The following is a 9,028-nucleotide window of genomic DNA, read 5'->3' on the forward strand; positions in this document are numbered from 1 at the left end:
CCTGTTTGTCGTGGGTCTAGTTGATTGGATGTAAAATGATTCTGAAAGCAAACGAGCAGATAAGTGTTTCTCTTTTGCGATGATGGCTGCCGAGTCCCAGTCAATGATGTGTCCGGTTAGTTCGTTATGTTCGACCAGGGCGTTCGCGGCTGTGTGGCCTTTGGCGACGTCTTTCATGTGTTCTTTCAAGCGCCGTTTAAAATTTCCGTTCTCGCCGATGTACGACACGTCACACTCCTTGCATGGTATCTTGTATATCACTCCCGGGTAGTCCGTGTGCTGCAAAGGGTCTTTTGCGCGAACCAGCTGTTGGCCATGCTTTCGGGAAGGCACGTGGGCGATTTAAACACAGCAGCCCTTAAAAATTCGTGCAAGGGCTTCGCTTGTTCCCACTGTGTACGGTATCGCCGCGCGCTTCACTGTTTCTTTCGCCGTTTCACGGCTAGGTATCGCTGCTTTGCGCTTCTGCGTTCTGAGCAGTCGTAGAGGGTAACCATTGTTCAACAGGTCACTTTTCACAACCTGTAGCTCTTGCCTACGTTTCGCGGGGCTGGAGCAGACGCGCAATGCCCGGGAGAAGAGTGCTGCTGCGACGGATCGCTTTTGCCCAATTGGGTGCGCCGAGTCGAAGCTCAGGTACTTTCCCGTGTGCGTTGGCTTTCTGTACACTAGTCCTCAAGCCGCTTGAAGTCCTCTCTACGAGGACCGTAGCAAGAGAGATGCACTTCCGTTTCGTCTGCTTGTTCCCACGTCGTTCGGTCGCACGCGCAGACACCGAAACCATGTCATTTTATAACATATTCCAGCGGGGATCGTGCTCTGTGATCCGCTTGTGTCTGCCTCAGTATTTCTGTAGCACAGACTTGTACCGCTAGTCAGGTTTCCTCCTGTACAGCGCGCAAAAATCGTGTGCCGCGCGAAACGAGACAATAGAGAGTTTTAGTTTAGGGGACGCAAGCGGCTTGCGTACGCAAGAACTAGGGGCTACGGTACTGCGCACGCGCAGACCGCTACGTCTACTTGCGTCCTTGGGTTGTTTGGCCGGCCGAAAACATCGCTGCCCCTAAGTGGTCACGTTACCCACGTGACTCTCGCGGTGTAGGACTATTTACGAGTAGCTAGCGGGTAGATAATCTAATAAATATTTCGCCAAGTGTCGACAGACGCCGTTTTTATACATACTAGAGAGGTTTAGCGTGTCCGGTATACGGATAAACGCAGTTGGGGCGGAGCCATAAACGGGAGCAGCCTGCATGGTGCATCCACCTGGCGGCGCAAAGCTCAAACGGACAAAAGCAGCTAACATTGCTGTAACCAAGTATATTCTACTTCGCTGCTGGTGTAAATTTTCGGCACTGGCGTAATTGTGTTGCTGCCAAAAATTTATACCCTCAGCAAAGTAAAATACACTTGGTTACTGCAATATTAGCTGTTTTTGTCTGTTTCAGCTTTGCGCCACCAGGTAGGTGGCTGCACCATGCAGGTCAGTCCCGTTCATGGCTCCGCCCCAACGCCCCAGCCTGCGTTTACCCGAATACCGGACACTCTAAACCTCTCTATTAACTGCTTTTAATAAGAATAGCTTTATGTGCTGTACTTCATATGCTTGATTTCATGTTTTAAAGAATGATAACGCAGCAAAGGTCAGACGTTGATGGCGCTGCGAGCGCATGCGACCTCACTGCGGCTTGCGTTTGGGGCCGCTAACCTATAACGGGTTTCTGCTTGCGTGCGCAAACGCAAACGCACCCAAGCGCTAGGGGCCCCAACGCCTTGCGTCCCCTAAACTAAAACTCTCCAATCACAACAGTTCGCACGTGACGCTGTCAGCGGGAGTGCGCCGCGTCGCAAAAAAGCGAGGAGAAAAAATAAGCGGGGCTGGTGACGTATGCATCACGCGATCCTCGAGGTCCGGTATGGGAAAACGCAGGGCAGGAATTTCGCTTGCGGAGCATAGACGAAGCAAGTGAAGAGAGCGTCTATGTTTGCGGTGAAGCTCAGTTCCTGTATTCATGGGTTCGCGACACTGAAATATTTCTATCTCGGCTATTAAGGAGTCGGTTTGAAAACTTTTGCGGCAGAACGCTCCCCAGAGGACACCTAACAAATTCCAGTGCATAACGAAAATTTGGTATGGGGCCTGGTGAGGGGCCCTTAAACAAAATAGAGGACAATACATAAACAAATAGGCCAGAAGTTAGCACTACTAAGTCTCTAAGTAATGCGATATCATACTTAGAAGTTGATAACTATGACGTCGCTACAGCTGTGCGCGTGCGATTCACGGCTGAGTTTGCCACTCTGGTGTATCAAAATAACTTTTATATTGTATATTTTACTAAGTTGTACCTATGCGTACAGTGGGACTCGACAGCATGTGCTCAACACACCTCAAATTTTGCCCGCCGTGGTTGATCAGTGGCTATGGTGTTGGGCTGCTCAGCACCAGGTCACGTTGTCGAATCCCGGCGACGGCGGCTGCATTTCGATGGAGGCGAAATGGGAAAACACCATTATACTTAGATTTAGGTGCAAGTTAAAAAACCCTAAGCAGTCCAACTTATTCCGGAGTCCTCCACTACAGCGTGCCTCACAATCAGATCGTGGGTTTTGGCAAGTAAGACCCCACAATTTATTTAATTTAATTAACCTCCAATTTTCTGTAAGAAACCTCCGAATTGGGTGAAGTCCATGTATAATGCTGTAAGAAGTGGGTGAATGATAGTACGAGCGAACCTATGTCTTCCAGCGCACAAGCCAATTGCTCTAACCACTTGATCAAGATCATATTTTTTTCTTTGATGGTCTTTAACACAGTAACACATGAAAGGAACAGCATTTATTAACCTAGTGACATCAGTGATAGACACTTTTACACAGTCATTCATAGAGAAAAGGCAACAAACAGCACATGCGCTATTCATACTTACAGAGGAAACGATATAATTGATTTTGGCATTGCGTTTTAGAAGGGCGGTAAGAATATGTACCTCACGTAGGTGAGGCACCACTCGAAAATGGAATGTCATCTTTGTCATAAATATGTTTCAGGCGTAGTGCCTTTTGAATGAAAAGCAGCCTCGAAGAAAATGATCAGTGTGGCGTCGCGGTGCGTAGCTCGCCGCTGTCCACAGACTGCATTCCTTCGAGAAAGATTATGTCGAAAGTCCCATTATCAACAGAAGCTGCCAGCAGGCATCGCACAGTATGAGGATCGATGTCCTAGTCTTTCTTGAGATTCCGCCGGAGAGCTTCCCAAAATATGGATGGAGTAGTTACAGCTAATACAATGTTTCTTTGCCCCTGGCACATCACAAAGACGGCATAACAAAAAATAGAGAAGACGAAAATACTTTCTTTTTTTAGACTTGTTTAAACAGCAAGGTTTCGCTTTGAAGTTTGTAATGCATGTTCTCTCCTGCCAAAGTAGCTCTTTGAAAGGTCTGGCCCGTGTGCCACGTGCCAGTCTATCACGTTCCTCGCTCGTGGTAGGCAGTGCTTTGAGACGTTGCGTATGACTGCATTGCCTTCGGGAACGGCCAATATTTTTCGTCATACGCATACCTAGAAAGTAGGTAAGGTCCACATTTAATGCTATTGCATAAAAGAAACCCGGTATGGTTTACGTGAATAATTACGCGGCGAAAGGACGCTGCAGGATGTTCACACACACTGAGGAAAAAGCATATCGACTTCATCGATTATTTGCGCTCTGAAATCATTTACTATGACAGCAGCCACAGCGAAGACCACCATGTTCTTTTCTCGTGCCTGCTAATGTCGGAAAGCTTTATTTTGCTTCACGCTGTGGCATTGGAGAGGCTGGAGACTAGATGTGGCCCAACAACGCCAGAAATCGTGGCTGTGTATTATCGATGACGAAAACAGTCGTCGTCTGCGTAACAGAATGGACGGACAAAAGGGCCAGACGGATGGGTGGCACGCAGAAGCCAGATCAAATTGTGTGGTGTTTACTGCTGTCGCAGTAAAATCAAGTTTTCCAGTTAGTTCACACGAGCACGCCCTCCCCCACCCGTACACTTTCACAAAGTATAAATCAAGAACGCTGGAGCGCATTATGGCCTAGCACTGGTATTTATAGCCTATGGTTAGCCATCCCCACTGAGCAATGCCTTCGCCTCGGCGTGGTGCACGCGTAGAAAAGCATAACTTTTTCCACGATAACATAAGTAGTGATTTGCTCACATCTGCGCTTGCTTTTCACAATCTAAAGCTCATAAATTGGCATGCCCCACCCGGTGGATACGGGCTTGAAATATGGCACAGGCGAAACTGGGCCATGTTCACCAATTTATTTGCTCGTAAGTGCTCTTTGCTTTGGCTCCATGTCTTTCCTAATGACATGCCTAGCATCAAGACTGGTGGCAATTTCCTCCTACGAATGCATCTAGCGTAAGAACCTTTTGCGAATACGGGCCTTTTTTGTTTCTTTAGCAACGGCGACCTATAAAAATATTGAGAGCACAGCTCTCAAACCTACACACATTCCGATAAACTCACCGACAATAGTTATTTCCACAATTCTTACTCACTGTGTACCTGAGACTGTTTCTTTATACAATAATTTATGAGGGGGTGTGAAGGAAGAAAGGAAACGTTACTATGCATAAACACTAGGAAGAGCCAAAAGTATCTCGACGCTAGGTGTGAAGTTCACTGCACATTAGAGCGATCGCGCACACTCGAAGTTGCACGGAACGAAACATGAGAATCGCATAATGCGGATCGAGGAGGCAGCTCTGTTAGCCCCAACAGCGTAGGTATAGGCTCCGAGATGCTCTGGCACGTTGGTGAATCCGAGCGAATAAACATAAAAAATTATAGCCAGGCAAGGTTGTAGTCAATATTTACTATAAGTATTTATGTGGAACTGTTTCTTTACTTTTAGAAATATATTAATGCAAATATATTTATTTCAACTGCAGGAGATGATTACGGTCGTGACCAGGAACTCTCCAGGATTTTATCTGAACTGTTGGACAAACCCATCTACTTCAACGTTTAATCCGTGAGAGCTGCACAACAAACTCCATTGAAGAATAAAGCTTTACCAAACATTTACTGAATGTTCAATTGCTATTCCTGTGTGTTTGTTATTTATTATCTATATGCGTTAATGGTTGAAAAAAATTCCTACTTCTGGGTTAAAATGTGTTTTCCTCGCTACAGCTTTCTCGTTAGTTAATTTCATCAAGAAATAATGCGCGAGAATACAAGCGTTTGCAATTACTCGCTGACTGTATGGTCATTAGTACGCAAACACGACCGTTGTCCAGAATCTAGGCCTTTGAAATTCTGGTATGGAAATCCAGTGAAGCCTATTTTCTTTGTGTGAAGCCAGAATATGGTGAAATCGGCCAGCGAATTCAGGTTACGTAAGGATCTCTGCAAGGATTTTTTCGGGCAACATTATTTGCTCTTGATCTATTCTCAGCATGTCATAGGACACAAAGCAGAAATTATAAAATAATTATCCCACACAAGCACAACGTGCCGGTGAGAAAAAGTTCAATATAGTGACAAAATAAGAGTTACCCTCCACTCGAATTTCTGCAGCTCTAGATGCCCCATGCTTACAAGAGGTTCCGCAAGGCTGCTGTTAGCGCGCGAAAGTGCTCGGCGCGTGATTCCTCCATGGAGGAAGCATGGAAGCGTGTTTCCCGAGCTTCCAACACTTCGCCCGTGGTGGCGCGATCTTTAAAATCGCTGTAAAACGCAATCCCGTAGCCTTTTTCGCAGTAGTCACAATATCGTGCGAAAGTAAATGGCGCATTACATATTTAACCAATAGTCACAGCGTCATACACTTTCACGTCACATCCGGTCTGTGACATGCACAAAACTGCCGCATCAAAACGATATCATTGGGGCCTCTCAAAAAGGTTTTTTTTTTGGCGCATTGAAGGGCGCGTTTAAATCTTGAGAACCAGCAATATCTTTTGTTATATTTGTTGTGAGAGACAGATTTTAAATGCCACAGAAGAAGGGTACTGTGCGGTGAGGGTACCAACAGATGATCAAACCACGCTAAATGTAAAAACCCAGCAAGAGAATGGTGCAACCAATAAAATACAGTTTTTTTTTTTTTCTGGAAATGTTTGGAATATCAGAACAAAGCCAGCTGATGGAGTAGCTGGAGCGCGTAAAAAGCTACAGATTCGCAAATGACCATCCTGCTACCAAATCCTCTTAATTGGGAGAAGCGCAATTTTTATTCTTGGTTATGTCAGGAGATACGTAGGCAGTAGCCTCGCATTTGTGCACGCTTCATTTAGCAGCGTTGCCCCAAACACGGGATACGTTTCTGAGGTATTGATTGAAGAAGACCTCTGCTTCATTTACTTTGGTTCTCTCGAGATTGCCATGCCGGATTCCCAGGATGTCATCGTGGAGAGGTGGAAGACATGTAAGGGCGGCATTGAACAGGAGAGGGAATAACCTTGCGCCCTGTGGTGCTCCGCGCTTACCCAGTAGGAATGGCTTTGTGGCGTGGTCCATGACCTTTAGGATCGCTTTTATACGTGCGAATAAATATCTGATGAATTAATGTCTTAGGGCCACAGGCGAGTGTGTTTAGCCTCCGTATGCTGTATGCTTGGCGCTATCGAATGCCCTTTAAGATTCAAGGTGAAGATAGCGGTGCGAGCTGCGCGTCGCTGGTACAGTCACCTCCGTTACTTCATGTAAATGAATGTCTTTATCGTTTAGGCTGTCAGTGTAAGGTGGCAGAGGCTCCGATGCCTGTGTGGAGAAGCATCGGGCTTTGAGTGTCGAAAGGAGGTCCACGTCGTTTCCTGGAAATTGGTGGACTACTATTGCCGTGTTGTGGTGGCATTCGGTTTTGCTGCTGGCCGAGTTGATTAGGTACGTCGACAGATGCCATGTATTGGAAGCCCTTAGCGTTCATCTAACGCTGTCGCAGAGGGATAGCTAATTTTCTCTGAGTCACGCTGTGGCGTTTTTCGCAGCCTCTTGTGTGAGTAGGGCGATTCGCCTCTTGAGCTTGCGATTTATTCGTAGCTTTTCCAACGCTTCCACAATCTACTGCGGGCTTCTCAGATATGGAGCAAGGAACGTTGATGACGGAGTGGTAGTGGATGTTTCGAGTTACTTGGTGTGTGCCGCGACATCCTGGTGCAGCTGAGTGAACCAGTCCATAATGGACTGATGCTGTTGGCTTTGTTCATTTGTAGGTCTTCGGGCTTTTATGTCGCGAAGCTTGGTTCAATCCGTGAGGCGAGTAGTCCCTATCCTGGCTTTGTGTTCGAGCCTATGGAGAGTGGCGGATATAAGAGCGTAGTTGCTGCTTGTGTACTCCTGCAGATTAGTCCATCAAGCTTGCGGGATGTTAAGGGTGATGTTTAGGGCGGAGTTGGTGTTGCTTGTAACATTTGTGCCGAGCCTGGTGATATTCCTTGGATCGTGAACAATCGCAGGAATAGTTGGTGAAGCAGGTTTCCTGTGGGGTCGGTATAAGTGTAACCAAGAAGGGTAGGCTAAATTGAAGTCGCCCATTATTAGTAGCCGATTGTTGCCTGCTGCGTGGATGGCTTGGTCCAAAACCTGTTTGATGACCGTTTTCAGGCTTTTGGGCCGGCAGTACTTCTTCGTTGCCTGCAGGATAATTTCGAGCAGAATAGAAAAACTTCGGATTCCTGGAGATGGTGTAGGACTGCCACTAGCTTCTTACTGACCAGCTCCTGAAGGCTGTCACCCGTATCGGTACCATGCGTGGCCTATCCGGGTAGGCGGACGTGAGGGTTCGTCTTTTGCAGTTCGATGAATTCAGGTAGTATTGTTGATGTAGAGATGTATCAGTGATCCGTACTTGCTTTTGTAGCTCCGGCTTTTCCACTGCCATACCGCGGTTTCGCATGGCAGGGGGGCGGGGTGCTTACTGCATAGATGTTGAGGAGGAGCCATCTTTGTTGTTAAGGGGATAATGCTTGCACCAGCTGGGATTCTGGTGAGTCTGGTAATTCTGGTGAGGTCTGGTAAGTTCTTTTCTTGGGGCGCCGTTCTGCCGAGCTTCCAGTGCTTGTATGCGTTCCTCTAGTGTGATGCGTTCCGCCATCTCAGTGTTAGATTGTTGTTGAGCCGTAAACTTTTTTATTGTGCCGCTTACTCTTGTATAGATATGAGTTGTCGCATAGTAGCCTGTAGGGATGTTTTAAGGCTCAGAATGGCCCAAATTACTATCTCCTCTATATTTCTAGGGAGCGGAATATTGAACGGGTACTACTGCCTTCGGTGTGATGGGCTGTGTGGTTGCTCGTTGCGGTGTCGGATTTGAAGTGACTGTGTGCGCTGGCAGTTCTTCCCGTTTCCGCTTCTCGGAGGGTGGAGTTGAAGTGTTTTGTGTAGGGGTAGCTCAACTTCTTCCTAGCAACTCATATTTAAGTGCAACGAACTGTGCGTGTACGTTAGCGATTTCTGCTTTGACTGCTGCATTCTCTTCATTGAAGCCTTTAATGTGTGCGCGTCCTCGTGCCAGCTCTGTGTCAACGGGAGGGGACAAGCATTGGGAGAAACAACCTGCACGCAGCTGACCTGCTGTGTGACCTGCGCTGCTCTCACTTGTGTCCGTCGTCAGAATGAGGTCCTGCGAGTTGAACCAGAACGGGGCTGGAATTCCTCCCCCCTGGGACAGGTCCGTGTCGTTGCGGGGACCGCGACTTGCGGGATGCTGAGCGCTTGACGCGTGCTCTCGAAGATGGGGAGCTGGCACTCCTGAGGTCATGCTGCGGTTTCCAGTGGTTGACAGGTGTCAGGAATCTGTTACAGCAGGGTTTGGCTGCAGTTAGGTGATTCCCGCTGCACAGAGCTGCACTCGTGCAGCTCCGTGGTTAGCGAAGTGCCGCACTCCGTCTGGCGGGCGGCCGCGGGCAGATGTCCTCTCTGTGGCCAGCCTCGTTGCACGTTTGGCAGTGGGGCACGGTGCTTTTGTAGGGGTAGCAGCGTAGGAGGGGGCAGGAAAATTCGATGTAGTATGGTGATGTTTTGCAAG

At 47.7% G+C, this 9,028-nt stretch overlaps 1 long non-coding RNA gene across 1 annotated transcript in view; it reads left to right on the top strand.

The window, feature by feature from the left end:
• LOC129383509 (uncharacterized) overlaps positions 1-5,082 on the top strand; it is a 30,559-nt gene extending 25,477 nt beyond the window's left edge. The window contains exon 2 of the long non-coding RNA XR_008611404.2: positions 4,947-5,082. This is a non-coding gene — a long non-coding RNA (uncharacterized lncRNA). The remainder of the gene's footprint in view (positions 1-4,946) is intronic.
• The last annotated feature ends 3,946 nt before the right edge of the window (positions 5,083-9,028 follow it).

This window comes from Dermacentor andersoni, chromosome 8, assembly GCF_023375885.2.
Source record: "Dermacentor andersoni chromosome 8, qqDerAnde1_hic_scaffold, whole genome shotgun sequence".
NCBI classification, from domain to species: domain Eukaryota; kingdom Metazoa; phylum Arthropoda; class Arachnida; order Ixodida; family Ixodidae; genus Dermacentor; species Dermacentor andersoni.